Genomic DNA, 19,287 nt, shown 5'->3' on the forward strand with positions numbered 1-19,287 from the left:
GAAATGTTCAGAGCAGTAAAAAACACCATTGACCTTAGCAGTTACTTGCCCATTGGGCTGCTTTCAAGGTCAGTTCTCCTTTAAATGTAGAAAATCTGGCATGCTGAACTATGTCCAAAGACTTACATAGGGTAGATAGACCTTCAGAATATATTTGCCATTTCTTTGTTTTAAATGCTCCATTATTTTTTTATTTTATTATTATTATTATTGTATTTTTCCAAAGTTAGAAGCTGGGAGGCAGTCAGAGACTCTCGCATGTGCCTGACCTGGATCCCCACCACCTGGCATTCCCACCAGGAGGTGATGCTCTGCTCATCTGGGGCGTGGCTCAGTTGCAGCCAGAGCCATTCTAGCACCTGAGATGGAGGCCATGGAGCCGTCCTCAGCACCCGGGTCAACTTTGCTCCAATGGAACCTTGGCTGCGGGAGGGGCAGAGAGAGATAGAGAGGAAGGAAAGGGGGAAGGGTGGAGAAGCAGATGAGTGCTTCTCCTGTGTACTCTGGCCGGGAATTGGACCAGGGACTTCCACACCCCAGGCTGACACTCTACTGCTAAGCCAACTGGCCTGGGCTATGCTCCATTACTTTAATGTTACATTTCTTATGTAAATACACTTAAGCATTCCTTCTGAGTTTAGAAAAATAAATATTTTGTCACGAATTTTTCAATGGTGAACTAGATTGGTAACATAAAAACAGGAAATTTAACTGTTGAGTTTATTTTAATATATTAATAACATGATTAAGGGTTAGAATTATAATTAGTATAGTGGATATTTTCTGGTGATAAATTCCTTCAGCTCCTATATATCTGGAAAAGTCTTTTTTTCTCCTTCGTATCTAAAACATATTCTTGACTGGAGATTTCTCTCAATAGTTTGAATATGTGGTTCCACTGTTTTCTAGCTTGTAGAGTTTCTGCTGAGAAGTCTGATAATTATTTAAGGGGCTTTCCTTTGTGGGCTAATTTCTTCTTTAATTAGCTACCTTGAGAATTCTTTCTCTGTACAGCATTAACTTTTTTTTTTTTTTTCATTTTTCTGAAGCTGGAAACAGGGAGAGACAGTCAGACAGACTCCCGCATGCGCCCGACCGGGATCCACCCGGCACGCCCACTAGGGGCGACGCTCTGCCCACCAGGGGGGGATGCTCGGCGTCGCCATGTTGCGACCAGAGCCACTCTAGCGCCTGGGGCAGAGGCCACAGAGCCATCCCCAGCGCCCGGGCCATCTTTGCTCCAATGGAGCCTTGGCTGCGGGAGGGGACGAGAGAGACAGAGAGGAAAGCGCGGCGGAGGGGTGGAGAAGCAAATGGGCGCTTCTCCTGTGTGCCCTGGCCGGGAATCGAACCCAGGTCCTCCGCACGCTAGGCCGACGCTCTACCGCTGAGCCAACCAGCCAGGGCTTTTTTTTTTTTGAAGCTGGAAACAGGTAGAGACAGTCAGACAGACTCCTGCATGTGCCTGACCGGGATCCACCCGGCACGCTCAACAGGGGCAATGCTCTGCCGTGACCAGAGCCACTCTAGCGCCTGGGGCAGAGGCCAAGGAGCCATCCCCAGCGCCCGGGCCTTCTTTGCTCCAATGGAGCCCCGGCTGCGGGAGGGGAAGAGAGAGACAGAGAGGAAGGAGAGGGGGTGGAGAAGCAAATGGGCGCCTCTCCTATGTGCCCTGGCCAGGAATCGAACCTGGGTCCTCCGCACGCCAGGCCGACGCTCTACCGCTGAGCCAACCAGCCAGGGCCTGTCATTAACTTTTAATACAATGTTCCTTGCAGAAAGCCTTTTTGGATTGAGATATTTGGTGTTCTATTTGCCTCTTGGATTTGAGGATCTAGCTCTTTCCATAAGTTTGAAAAGTTCTCATCAACTATTTGTTTGAACAGGCTTTTTGTTCCCTTTTCCTTCTCTTCTTTTTCTAATATATCTATTATTCTTATGTTGCTTTTTTTGATGGTGTCAGATAGTTCTTGTAAAGTTATATCATTTTTACATGTTTTGATTTAGAAAATTAAATTTAACAGGATGACATTGATCAACAAAGTATATAAGTTTCAGATAAATATCTCTATAACATTTGAACTGTTGATTGTGGTATGTACCCAGCACCCAAAGTCAAATTACTCTATGTCATCACATAATTGTCTCTCTTTACACACCTTCCCCCAGAGCCCCCTGCCCCTGGTAACCACTCCACTTTTATCTTTGTTCATAAGTTTCAGTTTTATATCCCACCTATTTGTGAAATCATATAGTTCTTAGGTTTTTCTGATTTACTTATTTCACTCAGTATAATGTTCTCCAGGTCCATCCATGTTGTTGTAAATGCCAATATGCCATCATTTCTTATGACTGAGTAGTATTCCATAGTATATATGTACCACATCTTCTTATCTTCTTTATCCAATCCTCTACCAAGGAATGATTTGGCAGTTTCCATGCTTTGCCCACTGTGAATAATGTTGTGATGAACATGGAGGTGCATGTGTCTTTATGCGCAATTGTTTTTGAGTTTTGGGGGTAGATATCCAGTAGAGGGATTGCTGGGTCATATGGTAGTTCTGTTCTTTTTTTTTTTTTTTTTGAGGAACCACCATACTTTCTTCAATAATGTCTGTACTAATTTGCATTCCCACCAGTAGTGAGGGTTCCTTTTTCTCCACAGCCTCTCCAACACTTGTTATTACCAGTCTTATTGATAATAGCCAGTCTAACACTTGTGAAGTGGTATCTCATTGTAGTTTTAATTTGTACTTCTCAAATAGCTAGTGAAGATGAGCATCTTTTCATATAACTGTTGTTCAATTGTATGTCTTCTTGGGAGAAGTGTCTGTTCAGGTCCTTTCTCCATTTTTTAACTGGATTATTGCTGAGCTTTGTGAGTTCTTTATAAAATTTGGACATTAACCCTTTATATTAGCTGTAAGTTGCAAATATAATTTCTTATTTTTTGACTGCTTATTTGTTTTGTTGTCAGTTTCTTTTGCTGCAGAAAAGCTTTTTAGTTTGATATGGTTCTATTCATTTATTTTTGCCATTACTTCCTTTGCCTTTGGGATCAAATTCATAAATTGTTCTCTACTGCCATGTTCTGTAAGTTTAGTACCTATGTTTTCTTTTATCGTTTTTTATGTCCATGTCTTCTGTTCTTTGTTGTGCATCAGTGTTAGACTTTTATCTTTGATATCAGTTATTCCTTCTTTCATTTAGTCAGCACTATTTCCTATGCTAGTGAATTGATCTTTTTAAAAAAATTTTAATTTATTATGTTGACATAGTTTCAAATGCCCCACTCAATATAACACCTTTTATTCCCTGCATCATGCTCCCCATGCCCCATGCAAAGATTCTTTCCATTTCCATTTTAGCCTTTTTGCTCCCTCCCCTACCTCATTTTCCCTTTCCCTCTGGAAATTGCTACCCTGTTGTCTGTATCTATGTGTTAAGTATATGTAATCTGGCTAATCTCTCATCTTTTCTTATTCCATCCCCTCTCTCCCCTTCTTGTTGTGGTTTTATTTTTTTTTACATATATTTTTTCTTTTTTTGTATTTTTCTGAAGCTAGAAACCAGGAGAGACAGTCAGACAGACTCCCGCATGCATCCGACCGGGATCCACCCTGCACGCCCACCAGGGGGCGATGCTCTGCCCCTCCGGGGCATCATTCTGCCATGACCAGAGCCACTCTAGCGCCTGGGGCAGAGGCCAAGGAGCCATCCCCAGTGCCCGGGCCATCTTTGCTCCAATGGAGCCTCGGCTGCGGGAGGGGAAGAGAGAGACAGAGAGGAAGGAGAGGGAGAGGGGTGGAGAAGCAAATGGGTGCTTCTCCTGTGTGCCCTGGCCGGGAATCAAACCAGGGACTTCTACACGCCAGGCCGATGCTCTACCACTGAGCCAAACGGCCAGGGCTTGTTGAGGTTTTCTTGTCATAATTTTTGTTTATTTATTTTTAAGCTTTAATCTTTTTGGTAAAGTTTTTATATTTTTCGATGATTTGTTCCTGAACTCATTAAACTACCTGACTGTAGTTTTTTGCATCTTGTTGAGTTTTATTTTCAGATATACACTTTTGACTTCTCTGTCATTTATATCACATATTTCCATGTATTTACATTTGTTTTCGAAGATTTTAAAATTTCCATTATAAGCTGACTTGTTATTTTGTTCATTTATGGTGTTTGATGGATTCTTTCTCTTTCTAGGCATCTATGTTTGAGTGGCACTTCTCTTATGAATTAATATGAAGGGTTCTCCTTATTTTTTCCATTAGGTGGTGTTGAATTATACTATTTTTAAATATCTTTTGCACTTCTATAGCTTTTCAAATCTCTGCAGGGTGGTGTTCCCTGGTAGTAAGGTGTTTTCTTGTGATGTGATCACCTGGGTCTCAAGGAACCATAACTGAACTGGAATGTTGTGAATGATGGGATTCTTGATCTGTGAAATGCCAGTGCTGTTGTCTGAAGCCAGAGGCTGCTGTCAATGTAAGCTTGATGCATGATTTCTGGGTGTATTGGAGGAATCTGACAGCCTTTTGTGTTATTGTATCATTCTTGTAATATCTTCCTTGGACCTTTATGTGGTTACCTCTGTGCCCCAACCCTGGGAATGGTCACATATTGTACCCATTCCTCAGAGAAAATGTGATTCTATAGTACCAGTTCTCAAGGTTGAAGACAATGTGCTCCACAATCTGACACAAATGGTGAAAGGAGGTGAGCTCTGTAGGGGTTATCAGGTGGTTAAAATATATGCTTTTGTTTATTTTGTCTTGAATTTTGATTTCCAGACAACTGAGGCTGTATCTCTCTGTTTTGTCCCTGCCTCAGTCACTGGGCTTAGCTACACCTCATACTGCCCACTCCTGCAAGAATGTTCATTAAGTCCCTTTGCTCCTTCTGGCTGAATAGTGTGTGGGCCACAACCTGATTTCTCCCCATACTAGGACGAGTCCTACAATGAGCTCCCAGTTGTAAACCTTCACCCCTCGCTCATCTCAGTTTTTCTCCCTTCTCACATCTCCAGATTGCTCCCAGTCGCTTACTTTTAGATATTTCTATGCACTTATTTCTAAGGAATATTTGTGTGTCAAGAAGGTATTTCTTTATTAAGTTATATCTATTTAAATTGTTGAAACTTTAAGGGATAAAACCAAGGGGGTCTCATATGTTGTCATTCTAAAGTCATTAATCTAATATAACTTAGCTTTTATAAGTTATTATTAGTAAAAATTAGACCAGTAATCTTGTTAAGTCATTTTATTTTTGCAAATATCTAAGTTACTATTCTCCTACTTGAGTGTAATTTTACACTTTTTTGAGTGTAAAATAAAATGCAAGATTTTTGTGCTTGTAGTTATTTCACCTCTTAGACATTATTTTAAACATATTTTGAGGTTTTGCCACTATGTTAGTTCAGGTAGAATAATAAAGAAGTAGAATAGCTAAATATATATGCTAAAATATTTTATATTTATATTCTAAGATCAACACAATCATCTATATTTATTTTAGGATTGTGAATGAAAATATTAGTATATACCCCAAAAAACCTGTATTTAAAATCACCTCTTGTCTTCTAACTATGTGTCTTGCTTGCAGTGTCTTGCCTATTTTCCTGAAAGCATCAGTAGGAGCATGTTGGTTTCTTTTTAATTTGTCTTCCAGTGTCTTATAAAACTTGGTTTATTTTGCTTGAATTTATACTTGCTCCAATAACTCCATATATTAAAAAAAAGTATCTATTTTTTCACACATCTATTAAACTTACCATTTTCATTATCAACATTAATAAGATATATATATATATTTTAAAAGATTACATCTATACTTTTCTTTTAAATAGTAAACTTTGTATGTATAGTTTTCCAGATGGTTGGTGATAAGGAAATCAGTGAGTGAAAATATATGTTGCCCATTCTTGCTCCAGGAAATTTATTGTATTTTTAAATTAGTCAATATATATCAAAGCATTTTATAAATTATAAAACATTCTATAAATGCTATCTAGCTACGTAATTAAAAAATTGAAATCTAGTGTAAGGTTTCAAGTGGAAATAAAACATAAGGTTATTCTAAGAAGTTTTGTCTTTACATATTTACAAAAGTGTGCCAAAATTCAGTGTCTACTTTCTCAATCATTATTACATATTTGAACAGTTGTTAATAATTTAATTATCTGATTTAGTCATTGTTTTCAGTAACTTTTCCTCAGAATAACTTTTATTAAAGAACAACTATATTCCTCTTCCACTTGTAACCATATTCTGGCATTTAGAAAAAAATTTAATTTGAAAATATAACGTGTTTACTGTACTCATCAATAATTATAAATGTAAAACTCTATTATGCAATTTCTATTTCAAATGTGTTTAAATAATTATAAATGTTCACTCTGTATTAATTTTACATTTAAATCCAAGCTGATAATACTATGAACTTGAAACTACTTTTTTGCTTGAGACATGGCAAGGACAATCATGTCTTTTGCTTCTTCCTCAGTAACTGTTTTATAAGGATCTGTAGAGGTTGCACTAAAGGAAAATAAAAAATAGTGCCATGTCTGTGGCTTATCACAGAATGGTCCTCTTGTCTTTGAAATTATTATTTTTATTTTTGATCTCTCACATCCTTTTTATTCCTCCTTCTTCACTGACATGCATCTATCTTGTATCTCATTTCTAAACATATTGTTATAAGTGTTCACAGTGACAGATGATTATCAGACTTAGTGTAGTGATCACATCATAAGTTATAAAAATGTCAAATCACTATAATGTCTACCTGAAACTAATATAAATAATATAATATTTTATACAAACTACATTTAAATTATACAACACTTTGTTCTCAGTAAGCTGAAAAACCTTCAAGACAATATTCTCTGTATAACTTTGGAACCTATTTTAGGAGATATAGGGGATATGTTTAGTAATTGTGTCTGGCTAGTACCTTTTTATTTGCCCTTTCTCTCTACATGTTCCAGGTCCACTTGTGAACCCAGTTAATTATTACTACAGAAATATTTTCCTCAAATGAAAACAGTATCAACCTTTTCCTCTCATCACATATATAGTGTCAACAAGCATGTATTTGTGTATTTACTGTTGTGTTCAACAAGTGTGGTGAGCAACTACTTTGTGCTTAATATCATTTTAGGTACAGTAGATACTGTGAACAAATTAAAGTTCCTGGGCTCATGAAGCTTACATTTTAAAGGGGGCAATGAAAACAAATATATATATATACATTATAATATAATTATAATACTTTTTATTATAATTTTGAGATGTGTTAAAAAGGAGTTAAATACAAGTGACCTTTGACAGTATACAATGGGTTACCTAATAAATACTGAGATATTAGGGGAAAAAACCTCTTAGTAAAAATGATATTTATGTTAAAACCTAAGTAATAAATAAAATTAGATGGTCAGAAAACTAGGAGAAAATCTTTCTAAGAAGAGCAAACATCATAAGAAACTGACAAGGCACTTGACTGAGCTACTGAGGAAAGGTTTGTGAGTCTAGAATATAGAGAAGAAATGAAAGAATAACAAGAGAAACAATATAAGGTCATAGTTGAGATGGCAGACTGATGTTAAACTCTATGGGTCAGTTTTCAGTTTTGCAAAACTTTTTATGGTGGTGCCGCTGTAAAGTTTTATAACCTATCTTTACTTCTATATCTTCATCCATATAATGTGAGTGATTGTATTAATATAATGTTATGGTGCATTGTGATTATTAAGTAAAACAATTTATGTAAAAACACTTTGGAAATACCTTGTACATAATGTTAGCTATTATTATTACAAATGTTTTTAACACATTTCTTAGCAATAATTTGCATATGTCTTCTTATTGATAGGCATTAGTATATACAGTTTGAATCATGAAACATTAATGTATAAAAAATACCATTTTAATCCTATACCCTCATTTCATGAGAAGATAAGGAGACTCAGGCTCAAATAACTAGTTGGTAATAAACCAACTCTCATTCACAAGTCTATAGATTGTCATATCAATGCTTTTCCAAAATCATTGCCCTGACTCTTCAGTTAGTTTTCAAGTTAATATCAGATTCCATTGTATTTTGGACTTAACAAGATATAAGCTTTCTTGCTTGTGGAATGGAGTAATTTTCAAATCTTATACCAGACATAGGCTTTGCTGAACCTAGATCTACTTTATCTATATTTTTTTACATGCTTGATAAAGTGCAAGTCTGTTGTTTGGTTGGTGGAGTCATAATTACTCTGTGTTTCATACGTGAACTCATCCCATTTTAACAGGGTGGCAGACAGATAGTACTTTCCAGAAATCCCTTAGAAACCAACTGATTATTTATTATTCGACTTATATTATACTGGGAAACCATTCTTCCCACTCCAAGACATACTCTGAGAAATTCTTGCATTTTAACTTTAGATTATTCTATTGTTTAGAACAAAATATCAAAATCAATTTGGTGCAGAGACTGTAAACTCCTAGGAGATATTAGTGGCCCTCTCTGCATTTCAATAAACATTAAGTATTTAATAAGGATTTTGGTGTTGTCTTTGTAGATTATACCAATAAAGGAGCAATATTTCTTGACCATAAGAATTTTATCATCTAAAAATAAATTTAATCAATGACAGAAATAACTGAATCTCTCCATAATATTAAAAAAGCCAAAAGAAGGTACAAAACAATCTGATGAGTGTTCAATTGAAGCAGATAAATACAAACTGTGTATGTGAGGACTGAGGAACAAATCATAGATGAAGCATACTTTGAGACATTCTTTGAATGGTTAAATACCACTAGGCACAAATGACAAAGAAGAAAATTGCAGATAGAAAGATCAGTATTGAACAAAGGTATGAATAAATAAAAAGCTATGCTTAAGGAATTAGGAGTAGTTTCTTTAGTTTGGAACATTGGATGTATGTATGAAAGCTAAGAAATAAGCATGGAAAGGAACATGGAAGCCAGATTATTGAATACCCTGAATATCAAGTTGATTAGTTTGGACTTAATTGTGAAAGTAGTAGAAATATTTAAGAACAATGTCCTAATTTTAATTATACATTAAGAAGCTTTTTTGTAGTCATATGTAGCATAGTTTAGTGGTTTTTTTTTGGGGGGGGAGAGAGAGTCAGATAGAGGCATAGATAGGGACAGATAGATAGGAATGGAGAGAGGTGAGAAGCATCAATCATCAGTTTTTCGTTGCAACACCTTAGTTGTTCATTGATTGCTTTCTCATATGTGCCTTGACCGTGGGCCTTCAGCAGACCGAGTAACCCCTTGCTCAAGCCAGCGACCTTGGGTTCAAGCTGGTGAGCTTTTTGCTCAAGCCAGATGAGCCTGTGCTCAAGCTGGCGACCTCAGGGTCTCAAACCTAGGTCCTTCTGCATCCCAGTTTGATGCTCTATCCACTGCACCAGCACCTGGTCAGGCTGTAGCATAGTTTAGTTTTGGAGATGTTTGGAAATAAAGAAAAGTAGTAATAGAATAGAAGTGATAAGTGATTAGGGCTTGAGCTACTATAATAGCAGAGATAATGGAATTAATCATTGTAGAGATAGAATTTTGAGATGTTGACAAATGATTCTTCATGAAGAGTGAATGAGGAGGAGGTGTAATATGACTTTATTGTTTTATTTTAAGGTGGGTGGAGAAGTGGTGGTATCATTATTAAAAATAAAAAGAGCTTGACCAGGTGGTGGCACAGTGGATAGAGCATCGGACTGGGATGCGGAGGACCCAGGTTTGAGACACGGAGGTCGCCAGCTTGAGTTCGGGCTCATTTGGTTTGAGCAAGGCTCACCAGCTTGGACCCAAGGTCACTGGCTTGAGCAAGGGGTTACTCGGTCTGCTGTAGCCTCACGGTCAAGGCACATATGAGAAAGCAATCAATGAACAACTAAAGTGCCACAACAAGAAACTGATGATTGATGCTTCTCATCTCTCTCTGTTCTTGTCTGTCCCTATCTACCCCTCTCTCTGACTCTCTGTCTCTGTAAAAAAATGAAAATTAAAAAAGGAGAAAAGGCCTGTTTTCTTTGTATAATGCTTAACAAACCATCATGCTAAACTGTTTTTTAATTAATAAACAATATAGACTACTGGTTATTAATATATACTCTGGAGTCAGATCGCCTGAGTTTAAATACTCATTCCATTGCTTTTCAGTTTTGTGATCATAGCAAAGTTGGTCAAAATCACCAAGTTTCAGTTTGTTCAGTCTGAAAAGTGAGAGTGCTAGTAATAATAGCACATACCTCAGAATGTTGTTGCATGGATACTTTTTTTCTTTTCCAAGTGATAGGAGGGAAAATAGAGAGACAGACTTCTGCATGCGCCCTAACTGAAATCAACGTGGCAATCTATTTTGGGGGCCGATGCTCTGACCATCTAGGGCCATTCTTGCAACTGAACTATTTTTAGTGCTTGAGATGGAGGCTTCAGGGAGCTATCCTCAGTGCGCAGAGTCAATGCATTCAAACCAATTGAGCCATAGCTGTGGGAGGGAAAGAGAGAGAGAGAGAGAAGGGGGAAGGGGAAGGGTGGAGAAGCAGATGGTTGCTTCTCCTGTGTGCCCTGACTGGGAGTTGAATCGGGACATCTACATTCCAGGCTGATACTCTACCACTGAGACAACTGGCCAGGGCTGCTGCATGGATTTTTATAATGCATAAAATTGCTTATGATATTAACTGATATTTTAAAAGTTATTTAAGAAAAATGACAAATGTTTTACTAATAAATATACTTATATGCTACATTTAAACAAATAATATATGAATATGTGTTCATATAGTAAAATACTTTGAAAATACTAAGAGCCAGCTCTCGTCCACATAAGAGGGAATAGCAAATATAATATACATGTTAAGAATCTTTTTGATGAAAAATTATTTTAAAAATGAGGAATAATAAACAATAATATAATGAAGAGCCATAGTGTTGTCCTTGAAACTTTTCTAAAATCAAAAATCTTTCCCCTGGTACAGAATGTCATAAGCATTTACTGACAACTTTGCATATTAAAAACTCTAAACAAATTGTTTCCACCCTACCACTAAACTTCAAAAAATGGGAAGTGCAAGGGTTAATAAACTTAAACATTTAAAAGGTCATGAAATGAACTGTTTCCACTTTCCATCTGGCTTTTATCAGTTGTAAGTCAGTTTCAGAAGAACAGCTACACAATCAAAACACACAATCTCTCTAGTCAGATAATTTAATTTTATAAATGAATTACTTATGTGCCTATAAGTAAATACATTCCTATGCATGAGGATATCGACTGCTGTCAATAAGATAATCAAATCCAGCAGAGAAGTCTATCCTTGTAAAAACTTTAAACTCAAGGCCCCAAGTTTCTGGAGTATAATAAATTCAATCAGAAATATTTTAGTCTTACAGAAAGGGCAAGTTAGAATAAGTTTTCAGTACAGAAACACAAGGTCAACAGAACAGAACCATTCATATTGTTAGAGAAAGCAACTGGGTTAAAAAAATGCTATTCTGTACCACTTCAACATCTGTAAAACATGTATGCATGCCAAAAGAAGATGGACTCTGCTTCAGTATGTTTCTTTTAAAGATAACACAAAATAAAGGAAAGAGTTTTGGAGACTGACAAACCTAGATATGAATCCTGGCTCTGCTACTTACCAGTTTTGTGACCTTGACCAATTTACTTAACATCTCTGATATTTATATCTAACTATCTATTCATCTATCTATCCACCTATCTATTTATCCATCTTTACAAAATCCACCTTGCAGAGTTAGACCAAGGATGAAAGAATAACATACATGTAAAATATCTAGTACAGTGCCTGACATATATGCATATAAACAAAATCCAATGAATAGCTCTTAAAATTTGTCTAGCATTTACTATAGAACTTAATACAAGTAATCTAACTTTTTGACTTTTGTCTGCTTTCTATAAAATGAACAAAACAGCAAAACATGGAGTAGGAAAAATGTTAGAATATTTATACTGATGTATATGAAGGGAATATCAGTTTATGTATGTGGGTACACAAAATCATACCTTAAATTTATAAATCAAATTTCATTTTTTTCCAAAAGCTTTCACATGTATTAAATTATGTAATTTACATAACAAACCTGTGATATATACAAGGAAAGTATTTTTATTCTTATTTGACAAATTTAAAAAATTGTGTGATTATTTCCTGCTTGCTTGAGTTCACACAACTAAGACAATAATTTAGATCTTCTACTGCTGTGTTACAGAAAAGTGACACATATTAAACACATTTTGGCTTAGTATGAAATTATTCTTTTTATCCTTGGAAGTCAGGAAAGATAATTGAAATCATCAGGTAAAACATTTCAAACAAATACAAACTACTATTATGTTTTGAAATCTTTTGACTTTTTATTTTGCATGGATGGGCCTGGAGAGTATTATGCTAAGTGAAATAAGCCAGTCAGAGAAAGACAAGTGCCATATGATTTCACTTATATATGGAATCTAATAAACAAAATAAACTACCAAACAAAATAGAAACAGACTCATAGATACAGAGAACAGACTGACATCTGTCAGAGTGGAGGGGTGTTGTGAGGGCTGGGTAGAAAAAGATGAAGAGATTAAGCAAAAAAAAAAACCACCCCTCATAGACACAGACAACAGTATGGTGATTAAAAGAGGAGGGAAAGGGGGTTGGGGAGTTAGAAGAGGATAAAAGGGGGATAAATGAGGGATGGAGGAAGACTTGGGGTGGTGAACATATGATATAATATACAGATGATGTGTTATAGAATTGTACACCTGAAACATAAAATTTTATTAATCAATATCACACCAATAAATTCAATACATATAAAAATAATAAAAAGGAACTCATGCTCATTGTATAAGTAACATAGTACAAAGATATATATAAAAATTTCTACAACCCCAGTTAATGCATTATTTATGATACATATATTCTAACCATGTTTCTATATCTTTTGTCTCTCTATACCTGTTTCGAGTAGAAACTTAGTTATTTTTTGATGACAAGTAGTCAATATAATTATTCTTGGCTATGAGTTATAAACATGTGTTACCTTACCTAATGTAAATATTTATAGTGTTTTAAGAGAATTTAATTTTAACTTTCCAGAAACAATCCTTTGTAAATATCATTATTATTTTAAATTAGTTTAGATTGAAAGTTAGAAGTTTTTATCTTTGTGTTGTCTCTGTCTGACTGTAAATAAATAATTTCTCTCATACTTCTCATTAGAAAAATGAGGGAGATGGCTTTTAGTTTCCAAATTAACTGGGTCTCTGAGATACTAATCAGATACTATTTAATAAAATGTATCTATTAAACCAATATATTCCATATTAACCAGTTCCATGAGGTTTTTAAATCTCAACTGATAAAATTATCTGAAATTTTCAGGAAAAAAATGAATTTCAGTGTAATTGAATTTTAGAGCAAAAGGTTTACCTAAAAACTTTTATTTTAACAGTTTTGTAAAAAATGATCATTTTATATATATCTGAGATGACTTCTGTTTAATGTTAAATATAGTTTTATGACCATATTTGTAAATAACTCTAAAAGGAAATATCTTACAACAAGCATGTCCCAAATTATTAAGACTATCATTGGGCCCTTCTTGCAAGAAGATACAAGGTAGATAATAGGTATTATTTTACAGTTAAAGCTTACTAACAGGGATGACTATTATATATTAGATTAGCAGTAAGCAGGCCCAAACAATTAAATACCTTTACTGGTTGGCTTATAGGTCTTTCAATAGAACTAATAATACTATTGTGGGAAAGGAGAAAAAATACAACTAAAAGAGTCTGTTTATCATTCATTCACTTGTCTTCTCTCACTTATGCCTCATGAATTTAAAATAAAAATTAAAGTGGAAATTAAAGTCAAGTGTGGGAAGGAATAAGTGAAAGCTATAGTTCACTCAAATAAAGGATTTCATGATATGAAAGGCATTTGAACTTGAATACATTAACTTGAATTTGGCTCTAGAATTAGTATGATCTGAGTTTAAATCTTGGTTCTACCATTTACCATGTGTAAAACTTTTGCAGGTTGTCATTCTCAAACTCAGTTCTTTCATCAGTATAATTGTTATATTTGAAGTACAAGACTAGAATAAAGATCAAATGAGGCAATGACACTATATGTTTAACATACTGCCTGACACATCTTAAAAACTCAACAGACACTTACTATCATGGCAGGGACATTTACAGCTCACCAAATGTCCATACATTTCTCCACATTTCCCAGTTTCCTTTTAGTTAGGTGAGAATGTGTTATATTACAAGTTTTGGTCTATAGATTGTATGTAAAGGTGATATGTGTCACTTCTGGATTAAAATCTAAAGTAGTGGATATGAACTATTCATTTCTTCTGTTTCTCTATCCTGTGGACCGAGGAGGTTAGGCTTTTCAGGTAATGATATTACAAGATGATGGAACCTTTGCAAGTCTGGTCACTGAAATAATTAAATAAGAAACAGAACCCCCTTTTGGTCTGCTAGAAATATAACATGAGTGAGAAATAAGCATTATTTTAAGTCACTGTGGTTGGGAATTATTGTGTAGCCCATCATGACTGATTTAGTTATCATTACCAGCAGCAGCATAATCAATGGTCAGGGCTGGGTGATGACAGAATGAAAAGTACAAAGAGACGGAAATGAACGGACCTGTTTTCCAGACTTATTTATCTCATTAACTGTATGACTTGAGCAAAGTCATCAAACTGCTATGTGGTTGTAAAATTCATATATCTGGCAAATGGAGGTAATATTATTAGTCTTTCCTCAGAAGATTGATATTGTTTGGATAACATATATGTAAATAAATGTCCTTTGAAAAGTTGAAATTATGTGGAAATACAAAGGATTGTTACTGCTGTCTGAAATAAAGATAGTAATTATTTATGAGAGCCTTTAAAGGGTGCAAAAGGGGAAGGGCTCTACTAAAAATATATATTAAATTTTATTCTATCTTGGATCAAGGTGTTCATGGGCAAGGGAAGCTCTATTTTCTTACAATAGAAATGATTCATTTATACCATAAAGGAAAGATCATGGTAAGAACTGACTTATTAAATAGTACTAAAAAAGTAAATATAATCACGTATAAGTCTTAATTTATATAATTATTTTTAACATTACAGCTAGTGCTCGACTTACGACCATGAGTAGTTCCAACAGACTGGTCATAACGCGATTTGGTCGTAAGTTGAGTAGGCTATATGTACAGTACTGTGAAATGATGTTATGAAAATCTTTAAGTCATATTTTATCATAATTTTCTTTCATTATTGTTATGTATCATAATTTTCTTTGTTCATTTTATGCCATTTGTATCATCTCTACACCATTTTGTTTCTTATTTTTACATTCGTCAGGTTTAAGTAAAACACTGCATTACCAGTACAACTGGTTTAATATTTGCAAATATAATTTCCTCTTGGTAGACATCTTGGGAGGGGTTTGATGAAAATTATCCAAGACACAAAACACAAATTACTGTACCGAGTCAGTGATAACAGTTGAAATGGTGCACGCGAAGATGGCAGTGCTGCCGGAAGCTGGTCTGCACTGTCCTATGCCCAGCTGGGCAACGCTTGTGCTGCCAGATGCAGAGCAGTCATGGCTAGCAATTGTGGTCATAAAGTCGAATAGTCGTAAGTTGCATAGGTTGTAAGTAGATCAATATTTGTATATCAAACTATAGTAATAAATGACTTGATATTATCTAATCTAGTGTGATGGCCTCTATTTTAGGAATGATTTAATTTTTCCTAAATGTTAGTTTTTTACCAACTAATAAATAATAACGCTTCTACCATTATCATTTAAGCTCATCAGACTTTTTAAATGCATAATTTATTTTTATATTATCATTTATTTTTTATTTCAGATAAATTGCCTGGCTTTTGAAAGACTGAAATATATAACTCATGATTATGGACATTAATTCATTGATAGAAACCATTGAATATTTATTTATTTACTTATTTTCTTGACAGAGACAAAGAGAGAGTCAGAGAGAGGGATAGACAGGGACAGACAGACAAGAAGGAAGAGAAATGAGAAGCATCATTTCTTTGCTGCAGCTCCTAGTTGTTCATTGATTTTTTTCTCATATGTGCTTTGACCAGAGGGCTACAGCAGAGTGAGTAACCCCTTGCTCAAATCAGTGACCTTTGGGCTCAAGCCACTGATCATGGTATCATATCTATGATCCCATGCTCAAACCAAATGAACCCGCACTCAAGCTGGTGACCTCGAGGATTCAAACCTGGGTCCTCCATGTCCCAGTTTGACACTATCCACTGTGCCACCTCCTTCCTAGTCAGGCAAATCATTGAGTATTTATAAAGAGACTAAAAGGTGAAGATAACAGTTGAAAAGTTATATTTACAAGTAATTATTAACTTTTATTTTAAATTAGCAAAAACACTCAAGCTTAACTAGAATTCTACATGCCTTTACTTTTAAATATCTATGTAATGCATTTGGCAGCAGGCTAGTAAAATATTCTCTTAAAATGATTAATATGTTTCATAGTAATGGTTAGTTTTCAAGAAATTCCACATAGAATAAAATCTAATAGAGATGATAAACAGATACCATCTCTTTAAAGCACAAACATGTACTTCTTGCAAAGTAATGTGACTGATCTCTTTTGCCTGGATGACTAAGGATAGGTTAATGGAAATAAATTGATTGATGTGAAAAAAGTGTACTTATAATATAGTATCACCATTCTCTAGTTACCATGTTCTATAATAATGTTTTATTTTCACAAGCTCATTTTAGTACTATGTTGTTTATGCACAAAACTGTGCCAAAACAGAAACAACCCCAGAGCTACCCCTGATTTAAGAAACAGAAGTGGTTGAAATATACCTTAACACAATGGCCTTCCAGAGTCACCTTTTTATTTTTTTTATTTTTTTATTTTTTATTTTTGCTGAAATCAGGCTACACTTTTATTACTTGTATTGAGTTGGGGCTTTAACAAGATTGATTCTAAGATTAGAAAAATTAGATCCTTTATATTCTTGACAATAATGTGCAATTGTAAAGATTTATTGTGTATTATTTCCCACATTTGAGTCTATTTTTATTTTTTTATTTTATTTTTTTTTAATAATTTTATTTTTTAATGGGGCGACATCAATAAATCAGGATACATAGGTGATGGGTATGCAGCATAATTGAAAGACAAGATAACCTGGACTTCTTCAGAATCACCTTTTTAAACAGACTCAAAATACTGAGCTGTAATTAAGCACAGTTTAATGGTTTGTTATTTCCATTTAAAAAAGCCATGTTTATACCTCTATTTACTGTCTTATCCCTAAAGCAATAAAGATGCAAATATCTTTTGCACAGTAAAAGACACCATGAACAAAATAAAAAGACAACTCACTCAATTGGAGAACATATTTGCCAATACTTCTGATAAGAGGTTGATAACAAAATTTATAAAGAACTTATAAAACTCAACACCAAAAAAATCCAGTTAAAAAATGGGCAAAGGACCTGAATAAACTCTTCTCCAAAGAGGACATACAGATGGCCAATAAGCATATGAAAAAATGTTCAACATCATTAATCATCAGAGAAATGCAAATTAAAACCACAATGAGATACCACCTCACACCAGTCAGAATGGCGCTCATTAACAAATCAACACAGAATAAGTACTGGCGAGGATGTGGAGAAAAGGGAACCCTCCTGCACTGCTGGTGGGAATGCAGACTGGTGCAGCCACTGTGGAAAACAGTATGACGTTTCCTCAAAAATTAAAAATAGAACTGCCTTAGGACTCAACTATCCCACCTTTAGGAATATATCCTAAGAATACCAAATCACTAATTCAAAAGAAGATATGCACTCCCATGTTTATGGCAGCATTGTTTACAATAGCCAAGATCTAGAAATAGCCCGTGTCTGTCAGTAGATGAGTAGATAAAAAAGCAGTGGTATATATACACAATGGAATATTACGTGGCTGTGAAAAAGAAGGATGCCATGGATGGACTTGGAGATTATTATGCTAAGCAAAATAAGCCAGGCAGAGAAAGACAAATATCATATGATCTTACTTATATGTGGAATCTAATGAACAAAGTGAATTGAGGAACAGAATAGAGGCAGAGATGGAGTCACAGGGAGCAGAGGGACAGCAGTCAGAGAAAAGGGGAATGAGGGGACCCAATTAGAGAAGGTGAAGGATTAGCGAACACATATATACATAACACATAGATACAGATAACAGGATAGCAAATCCCAGGGGGGGTAAAAAGGGGGGTAATAGCAAACATGGGGTGGGGCTGAGGGAGTTATATTGAGTGTGACACTTGAATCTATGTTAACACAATAAATTAAAATTAATATAAATTTAAAAATCTCACGTAAAAAAATGAACACCCCTTCCTCAAAAAAATAGAAGCAAATACCTTATTCTAGTTCTCCATAGTAATTCAGAATTGTACACACTATGATATCACACCTATGTAAACTTAATATAGTGTGTTACCATTAGTTACATATTCAGTCCCACAGTATGATATATTTTAGATTGCCATATCAAAAAGAAAACTAAAAATATTAGTTCTTTAGCCTTATTTTTGTCATTACCAAATGTCTGCATCAAAAATAGGCAGTTTTTTGTAGTTCTGAGAGTGCTGAGCCCAGATATCTTCTCTCTTTTTCCGCCTCAAATAGCAGCAGTGTAATTTGAAATTGTCACTGCCATCTGTGGGTTTTGTTTCCCTCCTCTATTCTATCTCTATGTGTTCTTTTTCTGTTCTAAAAGTCAATGGTTTATAGAATATATATAAACTTATCAGATAAATATGATCTGCCTCACTTTTCCTGGTATTTAACTTGGCCCATTTATTTCTCTAATAGTGCAAAACCGATCTCAGGATGCTGTTTGAAAGCAGGAGTAAAGAAAAAATAAAGCTATTATGTTTGGCATGTCTATGAGGGACTTGGATGAAGAGAAAAGGATAAGCAGAATATAGATTTGTTATTATTCCTCACCAACAGCCAGATTTTTCATGACTTAGATCTGAGAAAACATTAGCCTCTCTAAGGATAGGTAATTGTCCAAAATCTTTAGGTGGGGATATGATCTTCCATGATCTGTTCTCAACCTCTTTTTCTGGTCCTGTTGCCAATGACTTTTCCATTTAGGCTTTTTCTCCAACCAAGTTGGGTTTTCAATGCACATTCTTCACTCATTACCTTCAT

This window comes from Saccopteryx bilineata, chromosome X, assembly GCF_036850765.1.
Source record: "Saccopteryx bilineata isolate mSacBil1 chromosome X, mSacBil1_pri_phased_curated, whole genome shotgun sequence".
NCBI classification, from domain to species: Eukaryota; Metazoa; Chordata; class Mammalia; order Chiroptera; family Emballonuridae; genus Saccopteryx; species Saccopteryx bilineata.